Genomic DNA, 13,372 nt, shown 5'->3' with positions numbered 1-13,372 from the left:
CAATAATTTAAGTTCAAGTTCACGGAGTTTGGGTCACTGTGTTCTGGCCTCTGATAGCAATTTGCAGAAGGGTGTCTATCGCCTCACACAAACAGCCTTTTTCACCTCACATAAGGATGTATTTTTCTGCAGGGCCCTGTTGACCTCCACTGTCAACAGGGTAGAGGTAGCCCGCTAAAACAAGTGTAGGGGTAGTGCCTGAGTACGTCTGAGGGAGGCAGGAAATTAGTGAAATGTTGGTCTGCTGCCCATTTAATGAAAAGTTCAGAAAGTAGAACAGTAGTAGAGCAGACTGCAGATACACACTGGGAATGCTAGATGGCTACTTGCATTTCACCTTTATCTACCCTGTGTATCTGAAAGGCAGTGAAAAGAACAAAGGTTGTGCTTTGAATCCATTGGGGGGGGTGTTGATTATCATAGGTTAATGATGGAGCTAATGTAGCAAATGTTATCTTTGCATGTTGGGGCTGACATATTGGGATTAACAGGACTTGAACTGTAAAATGCAAAGGGAAAACATGATTGGGTCTGCTTTCCACAAACTTGAGTTCGGCATGAAAAGTTAAGTATGAGGGGTAGTCCATTAAGATGTATTACTTTTTGCTGTTATCGGTGAGTTGTTGCTTTATTATGAAACAAGTTTGAAAGCTAGAGCATACCTCTTATTTAACCTTGAATACGAGGGAGTTGCCATCCTTTGGCTCATTCTCCATTTAAAAACATGACAAATCCAAAGAGTCAATTGTCTGCCCTGAAACAAATCACTTGCCCCGGCGTGTGTAATGCAATGAATAATCTAGGCACTGTGAGTTTCACATATTTGCTTACTGTAAAAATTTGATTTATGCTTTAAAATGTTTGCTTCAGCCTACGATTGCATTAGTTCAGTGTTAAAAGTTTGGGCTACTTTTTGGGCTGGGACCGGTTCATTTGGGCTTACTTTGGGCTGGTCGTTCAACAGCTTTGGTCTATAGAAGGCTTTTAAAATCTGGCAACACTGCTCTCTGCTAAATCAACCCAAAAGGCTGCTTTGAACCGGTGGGTGACAGAGAAGAGTAAGAAACTCCTCCCACAGCACACAGTGGCCAACAGAAAACAGTAAAATCCCTACTAAAAACAAGCAAATAGATCAAATATTTGTAAAAACAGCTCAAAAATGAAAATAAATGTAGTGAGAGCCGAGATCCACTCAAAAGTTTGTGTTTCACCTGCGGTAATGCCTATACCCTGCAAGGATTCTAACAGCAGCACACATACAAGGCAAAAGAAGGAACTGAAAAAGTATCTAATACCTCTAACACTCTAGGACTTAACGGATTAAATAAAACATTTGAAATCCTTTGTGATGGAAACTAATGCCGCACAACAGAGGATTGAAAAGAAATGGTCAAGTCTTGAATCATAAGTGACCGAGGTAGGACAATGGTTAAGTGACGTCCAATATACAGTTACCAATGTCGAAATAATGTATACAGAAATTCCTCTTTTGAAATAACAAACAGCAGACTTGGAGAACCACAATAGATGTAATAACCTATGATTCTATTGAATTTCTGAAGGTGCATTGGGCTCCAATATGATCACTTTTCTTAAAAGGCATATTCCAAAAATCGTCTGCCTCAAGGAATGAACTAATCTTTATCGGCAAGGACCTTGTAGTGTTGGCCCTAAACCCTTGAGGACATTTTCATCAGCTCGACCAAGAGGAATTATAGCTGTTTTCTTACCGTACACTGATTTGATGACAGTTCGATCAGCAGCCAAGCAGAGGAAACAAATGCTATGGTCGGGTCAGAAAGTCTTCTTTACGCAGGATGTGGCTCGAGCTACAGCTAATTGAAGGAAGGAATTTTTATTGCTTTGACCTGCCTTAAGATCAACGAATGCCCGTTATGGTCTAATACATCCTGGCCTGTTCAAGACCACCTCCAAGGAGAGAACTTTATCATTTGACTCCCCAGAGGAATTAAGGAAATTCATATTTCAGCATAAAGGAAAGGAACTGAACATTGGAAAGACTTGATATCTCTGTCTTAATGTGTTTTGCTTTGTCTGCTTGTGATTAGTATTCTATTCGAGGTTCCTCTAACTATGTCATCCTCATACTCTCTTCTTCTTTTTACAGGCATCCCTCTGCTTACCTGGGTTTTTCTCCTGGATGTCTCTCTCACACATGTACCCTCCCCCAACCTGGTGTTTACACTCTGTTCACCACATGCTGGTAAGTGCTCTATGTTTTCTTGTTATGTTGTCCTAGTCTATACTCTTCTTTTTTGTTTTACATTATTATTCATCCTTGTCGATACTTAGTTGTTTACAAAGTTTCCGTTCCAGCTCCTGGTTCACTCCTTGCTGGCTGACTGGCTTTCTTTTTGCATTTCACCACCCCTCGCTACATTTATGTCTAACTTTATGTCTTGCTGTTCACCATGGTTAAAGCCTTTTTGCCTTCTCAACATCTTCCTGATCCAAAAATACCTACTTGCTCACTGTTAAATTGGTTGTATTGCTGGTTCTGTTTAGGTTGTCTAATTAAGTTCACTACACATGCTTATTATCTTTGAGCTGTGTCCTCGAATGTCAAAGGTATGTGTAATCCTATCAAGAAGCATAGAGTGCTTATTTATTTATCTAAACTAAAATATAAAATTGTTCTGTTAGAAGAAATCCACCTTTTAAATAGGGACATTCATTAATTACGAAAGAATTGGTTAGGTCATGTATTCTGTTCTCCTGCTAGTCAAAACAAGAGTGGGGTTGCCATATTGTTTCATAGATCTCTTTCTCTGGTGGTTGAGAAGGAAGAAAAAGAGGAAGAGAGTAGGTGGCTTCCCCTTCATCTCACTATTTACATATACATGGACAAAAATGCACATGCACTCCCCCTCTCTCTGTTTTGATAGTCTCAAACAATGTGGGGAATTTTTACAAAATCTTTTGTTTTCTCTTACTTAGTGAGCCTACCAATCTGCATTCCTCTCCCTTCCCACTGCCCCTTAAGCCAGTCTCATGCACTTTAACATTAACTCCCAGCATATTGTTGGATAATCTGAAGCTCTCACCCCATTATCACTGACCAAGCTACTCCCCTGTGTACATCACACTCCAATTTCCGTTCAGAACATTTATGGCCTTACCAGTGTTGATGTTCAATTTGGGGAGCAAATTTTAACCATGATACGGTCTTGCTCTAACCTAAATTTTATAGTTGGAGGAGATTGTAATCAAGTTATGGACACTCTGGAATATACCTTTTACTGTCCTGCCCATCAATCCAAATCTACAAGAGATTACATTTTTTGACACCTCATTTACTCTCCACAATAACCAATGCTAAAATTGGTTCCATAATAATTTTGCATCATGGACCAGTTGCAATCAATCTGGGATTGCTGCTTGATTCTTACAGGTGTAGTATATGGCGTTTTAATAATAGTTAACTGAAAGATAATGTCAATATGGAAACCTTTGAACTCTTTCTAAAGGGCTTCTCTGTCTCTAATATCACTTCCGATCTTCCTTTTCACATCATTTGGGATGCTTGGGCAACTGTGAGAGGATATATAATTGACTATTTTGCAGTGAGAAAGAAAAAATCTCTCAAAGACTACTCACTTTTACTCACTTCTATTAAACAACTCAAACACGAATATTATACATCCAATGATAACACTACACTGAAGCTTGTCATTCAGGCGAAGTTAGACATGTACAAGAGTGGTAGAAGAGGCTTCTGGTGTATTGATAAAGGTTTGTTCAGGGACCTGTACGGGTAAGTTTGTGCTATCTGTTGTGTATGTGAGTCAGTATGTGTATGTTTGTGTGTTTGTGTGGATTTGCTGTTTGAGGCGGAGGGAGCTGGAGTGGGTAGTGTGGTTGTGTCTGTATGTGTGTCACTCATGTGAGACCGATGTTGTTGTGTATGTTATGGGGCCATGTGACACATTCAGGTGAGTGTTTTTGTTGTATGGCGGATGTTGTTGTGATGTATGTAGTTGTGCTTGTGAGTGTGTCTTTGTAGCTGAGTGTGCAGTTGTGTTGGTTGTTGTGGTTTGTGTAGTGTGTGGGAGCAGTGGCAATGGTGTGAGTATGTTGTGTCATGGATGTATGTCAATGTGTGTTATCGGCATGTAGGGTTGTGTTGGAATTGTAATGGATGATGGTGTGTACATGGTGTATTGTATAGTGCAGGAGATCTCATATGGCTGAGGGACAGTGTGTGTGTCACTTACCTTTATTTCATAGCCCCTGCCATTGTACGAAGCACATTGGGTACCACCACCATCTCCCTCTATCAGCAATTCATCGCCAGTCAATCGCTTGCAGAGCTGTAACATCTGAATACAGAGGGCAGAACACCGTTGATGTGATGGTCCTTTTGGGTCTGATGCTGACACGACTTCGCAGTAATACCGCAAAGATCTAAATCAGGCCCAAAGATCTTTCTTTTTGGGCTAATTACAGACCCATTTCTATCATTAATGTTGATTGCAAATTTTTTGCTAAAATTCTAGCCCTTCGAATCACTCAATTTATCCCAGATTTGGTTGGTCTAGAACAAACCGGCTTTGTGAAGGGCAGATCCATGGTTGATAATGTTAGAGCTTTTTTGGACATTTTACATCTTGCATCAAAGAGTACTATACCTATGGCTCCCATTACACTAGATGTCGAAAGGCTACCAATAACACTCACTGGTGGTTTATAATGTGTGGCATGTTTTCAGCCCTTGAATTTTAAAATACATCAGATTGCTTAATTCGTCCTTGAAAACCTCTGTTTTCATTAATGGCATCCAGTCCTCTTGCTTTTCTCTTTCGGGGGTACTTGACAAGGGTGCCTATTGTCTTCTTTACTTTTTAGATTGTCCTTGAACACTTTCTTCAAACTTTGTCATTTGCCCTTTTTAAAAGGATTTTAAAAAAAATACGCTGAAGTTAAATTCACTGCTTATACTGATGATGTCCTTTTTTTAAAGGAACCACAAACATCCATACCTGCCTTTGTAAATCTCTTAAAAACGTACTTTAAATTATCTGGTTATAAACTGAATTTCAGAAAATCTAGTATTGTTTAAAATAAATGTTTGCCGACACTGGGTTTAAGGGGAGTTCTAATGATATTAAATGTTTAGGGATCAAATATTCCACCTCCATCATTAACACTTTCCAGACAAATCTGGCTGATGCCCACCAGAGAATTATTTGAATGTCTGCGAAGTGATCTCCTTTGTGACTTGTCCTTGTGGGGCAGATTATACACGATCAAAATGATGATGCTATTGGTCATTAACTTTTATTTATCTATGCTGCCGGTAAAGATCACTCTGAAGTTCTTCAAGTCCCTTGATAGATCGCTTGGAACATTCTTATGGAATGGATGAAAACCGTGCATGTCATTAATTTCATTATGCAAACCTAAAGAATTGGGTGGGGTGAATTTCTCCAATTTTCAATAATATCATTACTCATTCATATTGAAACAAATTGTGCCTCACTTGGATGTGGATACTAATGCACACCCCACTGTATGGCACAAATTGGAAAATGAAATAGTATCATCTTTTGCTTTTCATTCCTTAGCTCAAATCTCACAACGCTCAAGGTCTTTCTTTTCTCCCACTAATAAACATTCTATATCATTTCATTTCCCACCCTTATTTGCTCATTGACACCATTGCAGGAGCATCTAGCATCTTCCATCTGGCACAATAACTTATGCAATCACATGCTTTTCTGGAACAATTGGGTGGCTAAAGGCATAATTCAGGTTTAACAGTTGTTGTATGGCCTCTCCTCTGCTTTCATTCTTAAATATGAATCTCTAAGAAATTACACAATCCATATGTACACTTGCACAAGTACATTCTCCCACTCCTCCTCTGCTCCTCCGAACAGCTTAACCTTTCCCTAGCTGTCAAAGCATCATACATATACAAATATCTTCACTACACACTTCTCACTCATCCTAAAGCTAAAATCAGAACTACAAAACTCATTCTCCTTACAAACCTGGAACTTAGTTTAATTCACAGTTCATCACACCTCTTGCACTGCCAGCACTTTACAAACCCTATATTACTTCAATAATATGCTGTTTTTAATCCCAACCATTCAAAACAAATGCAATCCAACCTTTCAGAATACATGTTGGACCTGCAAAACAACACCTGACACATACATACATATGTTTTTTCATTGCCCATTAATCACAACATTTTGGCTAGAGGTGTGTAAATCAGTCTCAACAATTTGTTCAATCGCTTTTTCTTTTGAAACCTAACTTACTTTTTTGGGAAGCTCTTCTCATTTTTAGACTAGCGCTCACAAACTGGGTAAATTTGTTGACGTACTAATTGCCATTGCCTTCCAAATAATCATGTCTAACTGGAAGATTCCTACTATGGATACTTCTACTGGAATGTGGAATCTTCTCTGTTATCATCACTGACTCAACATAGCATCTGCCACTTCTATGCAAAATCTTATTCAGAAGGATCTATTTAGGTCACCTCTTAACACATATTTAAACAGAAAGGGCCTGATTTAGATCTTGAAGGTAACGTCCTGCTGTCAGCTTTCCAACTGAAACCCCATCAGCCGCCTTGGTGGTCTGCCCGCCCAATTTAGATGTTGGCGGTTCCATGGGCAGGATTTCTCCTGAGTCCCGCTGACTCTGCCAAGGATTCCCATTGAAGTTGATGGTGCCATAGGAAATAGTGGTTGACTATGGGACTCCAGCCACCCTTACCACTGTGCAGATTTGGGTGCACTTTATAGCCAAGCCATCTGTGGCGGTCCGACCTCCACTTCTGACTTGGTGGTTTGGGGAGGGGGGGAACAGCGTGAAAACGTACCTTTTTTCCAGAATCTTCTTCCATTATCAACTGAACAAGACCTTCCATTGCTGCTGCTACTGGACTACTGAGAAAACATGATTCCTCGATCACCGGACTCAGAGGTTGGGAACCCGTATTGCATCCTATGTTGTGTGGGCACCCCTCATGAGCTCAGGTCTACTGCATCATATACATGTCACAGTAAAAAAAAAAAAATTACCTTCCCATTCATATATCGGGGACATGATTAAGTCAGACATGGATGGGGACACACTGATGCATCATACATATCACACACATACACAACTGTCATTTTGGTGTTGGTATTTCAATGCCAAATAAATGCTGGCACCACAGTGATGGTACATGTTAACTGTGTCCATGTGGCACATTGCAAAGGGGCCTGTACCTGTCCTGTTGTGCTTCCATTTGTGAATGTGAGTCAGCATGTGTATGTGTATGTGCAGTGCGATCGGCTGGTTGAGGTAGAGGGAGCTGGAGTGGATCATGTGGTTGTGTGAGTATGTGTGCCACTTGCATATGGATTTGATGTTGTTGTGTGTGTTGTGTTGCAGAGTGCGTGTTGTTGTGTGGTGGTCATTGTTGTGATGTGTGTAGTTGTGCCTTTGTGCAAGTGTGCATGTGTAGATGAGCACATGTAGTTTTGTTGGTTGTTGCGGTTGTGTCTTGTGTGGGTGCGGTGTCAATAGTGTGTGTATGCTGTGTCATGGATGTACGTCAGTGTGTGCTTGCAGCATGTATATGTTGGGTTGTGATGGAATGGCAATGGATACAAGTGTGTATGTGGTGTGTTCTGTCGTGTGTGATGCAGGTGTACACATATGGGCTAGGTACAGTCTGTGTGTGTGTGTGTGTGTGTGTGTGTGTGTGTGTGTGTGTGACTTAACTGGATAGCATAGCCACTGCCATTGTCCAATGACCATTGGGTCCAGAGATGGTCTCCCTCAATCAGAAAACCTCCTGCAGGACTGTAATATCTGAAGAAGGTTGGCAGGATCCGACCTGGATGAGGGCTAGGATGAGCACTCCATCATGGCGGACTGTGGCTCAGCCGCAATACGTCTAAATATGGCAGGCGGAACACCATCAACTTGACGTGTTCTTGGGTCCACTGCCGTGGCAGATTGGAGGTCAGACCACCAGTGTAGGAAAGTCCTCCTTTTTTGCCTGATCACCCCCACTCTTTTTGGATAGGTACTGGTGGTTACTGACTCTTGGCTGTGCCCTGGGTACTGCTAACCAGTCCCAGGGCCTGTGCTCTGTGTAAAATGGATATGCAAATTAGGCTAATTATAATTGGCTAAGTTAACCTACCTATAAGTCCCTAGTATATGGTAGGGCATGTAGGTTTAGGGACCACAGCATAGGTGGTGCACACCTAGGTGCACTGCTGAGGTGCCCAGTGTCATTTTAAAAGCAAGCCTGCCTTGCTGGCTGCTTTTAAATTAAAGTTATATGCAAATTCGACTTTGGAATTAAAGGTACTTCCAAAGTCTTAAACTACCTTATTTTTACATATAAGTCACCCCTAAGGTGTGCCCTATGTGCCCCTAGGGCTGGGTGCCATGTAACTATAAGCAGGGACTTTATAAAAATAGATTTATAAGCCCTGGTGAGGTAAAAACAGCCAAATTCGTTTTTCCCTCATTGAAGTAAATGGCCTTCATAGGCTAGAATGGGCAGACTTTATTTTAAATTTTAAAGTCTCCTTAAATGTTACATACCAAGAATTTGGTATCAAATTAATTGTTGTAATAAATCCCACAACTCCCAGTTGTTGGATTTAATATAACTTGTTCAGGTAAAAAGTTTAGACTTTACCTAAAAAGTTGCCAATTTCAGCTCTGCATTGTTTTTGCTGCTGTGCTCTGATTGGCCATCCTGCAGCAGCTTCTGCCAGGCTACTTTGATGAGGTGTGAAGTGGCCTGGCTTCACACAAAGGAATGTGCTTGGGGGAGAGAATCTCCCCTCAGCAGATGGTGAGGCAGGAAGGGGGAGGGCTGCCAAACTGGTCTTCAAAGGCAGAGAAGGACATCTGGAGCACCCAGCAACACCCCCACATCCTGCAACCCCAGACAGCGGGGTGCCCCCTTGATTAGATTAGGAGAGGGCAGGAGAGGGGTGTGTTTATGATTTTTAGCCACACCAGTGGGTGGGCTCAGCCAGATGTAACCTCCAAAAATCAGATTCAGCCATGTTGGATTTTTAGAGACTGTTGCCTTTTGGGATGGATTTTTGCCACACTTCCCAGGAAGTGGTCATCACAGGGGGACGACCCTGTACCTGATTGGAGAACCAGGGCCCCCCTGCTTTTCACCCAGGAGCAAGAATAAAACTGGCAGACCTGCCCCCACACAGCAGATCCCCGCAACTTTCAAGAAGAAGGAACTTAAGGAGAAGAAGGACTGCCCTGCTGGACCCCTGGCCTGCACCTGGACCCTGTACTCAGAAGGACTGCACCAGCTGCACACTTGGGCTTCACCACAAGAAGGACTTTGCCTGGCTTCAACTGGTTCAAGGAGGGACTCCCTGTTTGCTACAGGTGAAAAATTGCTATCCAGAGTCCCCTGCACCAACTCCTAAAAAAGAGACCAGTTGACCACTGCCCAGTGGCCAAAAAGGAGTTTGCGCCAGGTGCATTCTGGGAGTTGAAGTCCGCACCCCCAAGGACCATCACAGAACTTCTGGACCCTTGGGGTGAGCTGTGGACCCCAAAAGAACCTTAAAAGAACATCTGGGTGAAGCCCCAGAAGTTTGGAAAAGATTTGAGAATTTTTGTAAAAAAGCTCCAGAGAGGGACCGACCCGCCGCGGAAATTCTAGCCGGCTTGCCTCAACCGCGACCCGGCCTGACTTTGTGGTTCGTCCCGGTAAAGAAAAACATCCGAAAAAGAGACTAAGTCCGAACATAAAAAGTTGACCGGGACCTCCCAGCCATCGTATCCGAGAAGGGCTCCACGGACGTCGGATCAAGATCCAGGTTTACCCCGGTCGAAGGATTTTCATCTCGAAAAAACGACTAAGTCCGAAGGTAGAAATCACCACTGAGGAAACCCACATCGCGTATCCGGACAAGGGCTCCAGGAGGTCGGATTCAACTGGCAGGTTCGTCCCGGTGAAGAAAAACTTCAAAATAAAGACTGTGGGGGTCATTCTGACCATGGCGGTAATTACCGCCATGGCGGAGGTCGGCGGTAGCACCGCCAACAGGCTGGCGGTGCACCGCTGGGCATTCTGACCGCGGCGGTTCAGCCGCGGCCAGAAACGGAAAGTCGGCGGTGTACCGCCGACTTTCCGCTGCCCGTCTGAATCCTCCATGGCGGCGGGGCGCGCTCCGCCGCCATGGGGATTCTGACACCCCCTACCGCCATCCTGTTCATGGCGGCTCTCCCGCCATGAACAGGATGGCGGTAGGGGGTGCCGCGGGGCCCCTGGGGGCCCCTGCCGTGCCCATGCCAATGTCATGGGCACGGCAGGGGCCCCCGTAAGAGGGCCCCAAAAGTATTTCAGTGTCTGCACAGCAGACACTGAAATACGCGACGGGTGCAACTGCACCCGTCGCACCTTCCCACTCCGCCGGCTCAATTCTGAGCCGGCATCCTAGTGGGAAGGTTGATTTGCCCTGTGCTGGCGGGCGGTCTTTTGGCGGCCGCCCGCCAGCACAGGGCAAATGTCAGAATCACCGCCGCGGTCTTTCGACCGCGGTGCGGTGTTCTGACGGCGGTACCTTGGCGGACGGCCTCCACCGTCCGTCAAGGTCAGAATGACCCCCTAAGTCAGAAGGTAACTTTTCAACCGAGGCCTCCCGCGACTTGAAGCCGAGCAGGGCTCCATCGCGGTCGGCCTGAAACTTTGACTTTGTCCCGGTCCTGGTGCAACCAGATGACCCGATTGGCGCTTTTTGTTTCTAAGCGCTAGAAAAATAATAATACTTTAAAAATTCATATCTCCGGTTCCCCTGAACCGATTTTAATCGTTTTTGTGTCATTTTAAAGATAAAAATATAAACTATTTTTATAAATTGGTTTTGGATTTTTAAACTGTTTCCTGTGTTTTATTTAATTACTGTTTTGTGATATTTGAATGCTTTACACACTGTCTCCTAAGTTAAGCCTTGACGCTCGTTGCCAAGCTACCAAGGGTTGAGCTGGGATTAATTTACTGAGACCTAACTGTACCTAGGTGGAGGTTAGTGGCTTGTTGCTAGGTGTAGGTACCTACCTGCCCTTACCAATAACCCATTTTCCAACATTTTTGGTGGCAGCGGTGGGATCCTGTACTTGTGTTCAGTATCACGTTACAGTTTAAGTAAAACAAATTAAAAATCCTTTAAATTGTCTTAGTGCAAAAAAAATATTTTTTTAATTTTTAATTTTTAATTTTTAATTTTTTTATTAATTATTAATTTGGATTAATTTCAATTATTGAATTTTTGTAATTTTTCTAAATTCTTGTTTCCAATTTTTGCAAAAAGTTTTTGTTGACACAAAACTAGGGAACCATGGAGCTTGATCTGGCTAGCCTACCCACACTGACAGTAGTCCAGCTTAGGGGGTTGTGTATTGAGAGAGGGTTGCCTGCAACCACTGATCTCAGGAAGCAAATCCTGATTAAATCCCTGACAGCATGGGCTGAGGCCCAAGAGGTAGAGACAGAGGAAGCTCCAGAGGAGGAAGAAAAAGGGGAAGATGCTAACTCTAACCACTCAGGGGAGGGAAGGCATCCGAGCCTAAGTGAGGAAGAGGAAGAACGGTCCTCAGTAGATACAGTCACTAGGGGCAGGCCCAAAGCTAGTGGTAGGAAGGGGGTCCCTTCAGGAGGAGAGAACCCATCCATCAGAGAAAGAGAGCTGGAGGCCCAGCTAGCATACATAGCTTTGGAAGCAGAGAAGCTGGCCCTAGAAAAGAAAAAGTGGGCAAGCAAAGAGAAAAGAGATGGTGGCAGCGATAAAGAGACTGAGGTGTCCCTGGGTGGGGGTTTTGCCCCCAGATTACCCAAAGGGGTGGTTCCTGCCTATGTAGAGGGGGATGACATAGATAAGTGGCTGGGGGCCTTTGAGAGGGCCCTCCAGATGAGGAAAGTCAAGCCTCAGTACTGGGGTTCACTTCTTTGGGAGTTAGTTCCCAACTCTGGGAGGGATAGGCTCCTAACCATGAGTGGGGAGGATGCAGACTCATACCCCAGTATGAAGAGTTGCTTGACTAAAAAGTTTGGTCTGACCCCAGAGCAGTATAGGCTCAAGTTTAGGGACACCCAAAAGACAAGCACCCAGTCCTGGGTGGACTTTGTGGACATTTCAGTAAAGGCACTGGAGGGCTGGATACAGGGCAACAGGGTAAGTACCTTTGGGGGGCTGTACAATTTGATTATGAGGGAGCACCTTCTAACTAATTGTGTCCAAGAGAGGCTCCGCCAGTATCTAGTAGACTCTAGGTTGACCAACCCCAGAGAGCTGGGGGAGGCAGCAGATGACTGGTTAAGAACTAGGGTTAACCAGAAACCCCCAGGGGGTGATCAGAAAAAGGGAGGACATGGTTCTTCTCAGGGGAAGAACCAGGGGAAAGATGATAAAAAGCCCAAAGAGTCCTCACAAGAGTCCCCAAAAACTTCTCAGGGAGGGGGAGCCCCGAGCCAATTCACTTTTAAAGGGAAAGGGTATCAGGGAAAGACTTTTGATCCTGCTAAAGCAGGAAGGTTTCAGGAGCTTGCGAAGGCCGGCAAGTGTTTTGATTGTCATTAACCTGGACATAAAAGAGGAGATGCTATCTGCTCCAAGAAGCCCCCCACTGGTGGGCAATCCCAGGGGATTGCTAGTGTAGGGTTGGGAGTGGAAGTTGGCCCAGGGGTGGAATCAGGGTACACTGAGGTCACCTTAGCATCCGTGGGTGGGGTGGACATTGCAACTATGGCCACCTTACCTCCCATCATGGAGAGGTATAGGCAGAGGCCTAAAGTCAATGGGACTGAAGTGGAAGCTCTGAGAGATACAGGAGCCAGTGTGACAATGGTCACAGAAAAGCTGGTTTCTCCAGAGCAGGTCTTACCTGGTGTCTTCCACCAGGTGACTTATGCAGATACCAGAACCAAACTCCATCCCATGGCTATGTGAGTCTGGAATGGGGAGGTGTGACTGGCCCTAAAAAGGTAGCTGTAGCTCCTGCCCTCCCAGTAGAGTGTCTGCTGGGAAATGATCTTGAAGCATCTGAATGGTCAGAAGTGGAGAGAAGGGTCCATGCACAGATGCTGGACCTCCCTGAATGGGTGTGTGTTGTGACCAGGTCACAGGCAGCACAACAGGGAAATGCTGGACACTTGGACCCTGGAACAATGGGCCAAGCCTCCAAGAAAAAGAGAAAGGGCACTGGGTCTGGATTGCCAGCCCAAATAAGTACAGAGGGTCAGGAAGAATCCAACCCTGAGGGGGAGGATCTGAACTCTGAGGGAGGGACACTTTCCCTGCAAACTATGCCTGACTTGGCAGAACTGCAAGGGGCAGGTGGGCCCACCAGA

Source organism: Pleurodeles waltl, chromosome 2_1 (genome assembly GCF_031143425.1).
Source record: "Pleurodeles waltl isolate 20211129_DDA chromosome 2_1, aPleWal1.hap1.20221129, whole genome shotgun sequence".
In the NCBI taxonomy this organism is placed as follows: Eukaryota; Metazoa; Chordata; class Amphibia; order Caudata; family Salamandridae; genus Pleurodeles; species Pleurodeles waltl.
This window is presented reverse-complemented; position numbering follows the sequence as displayed.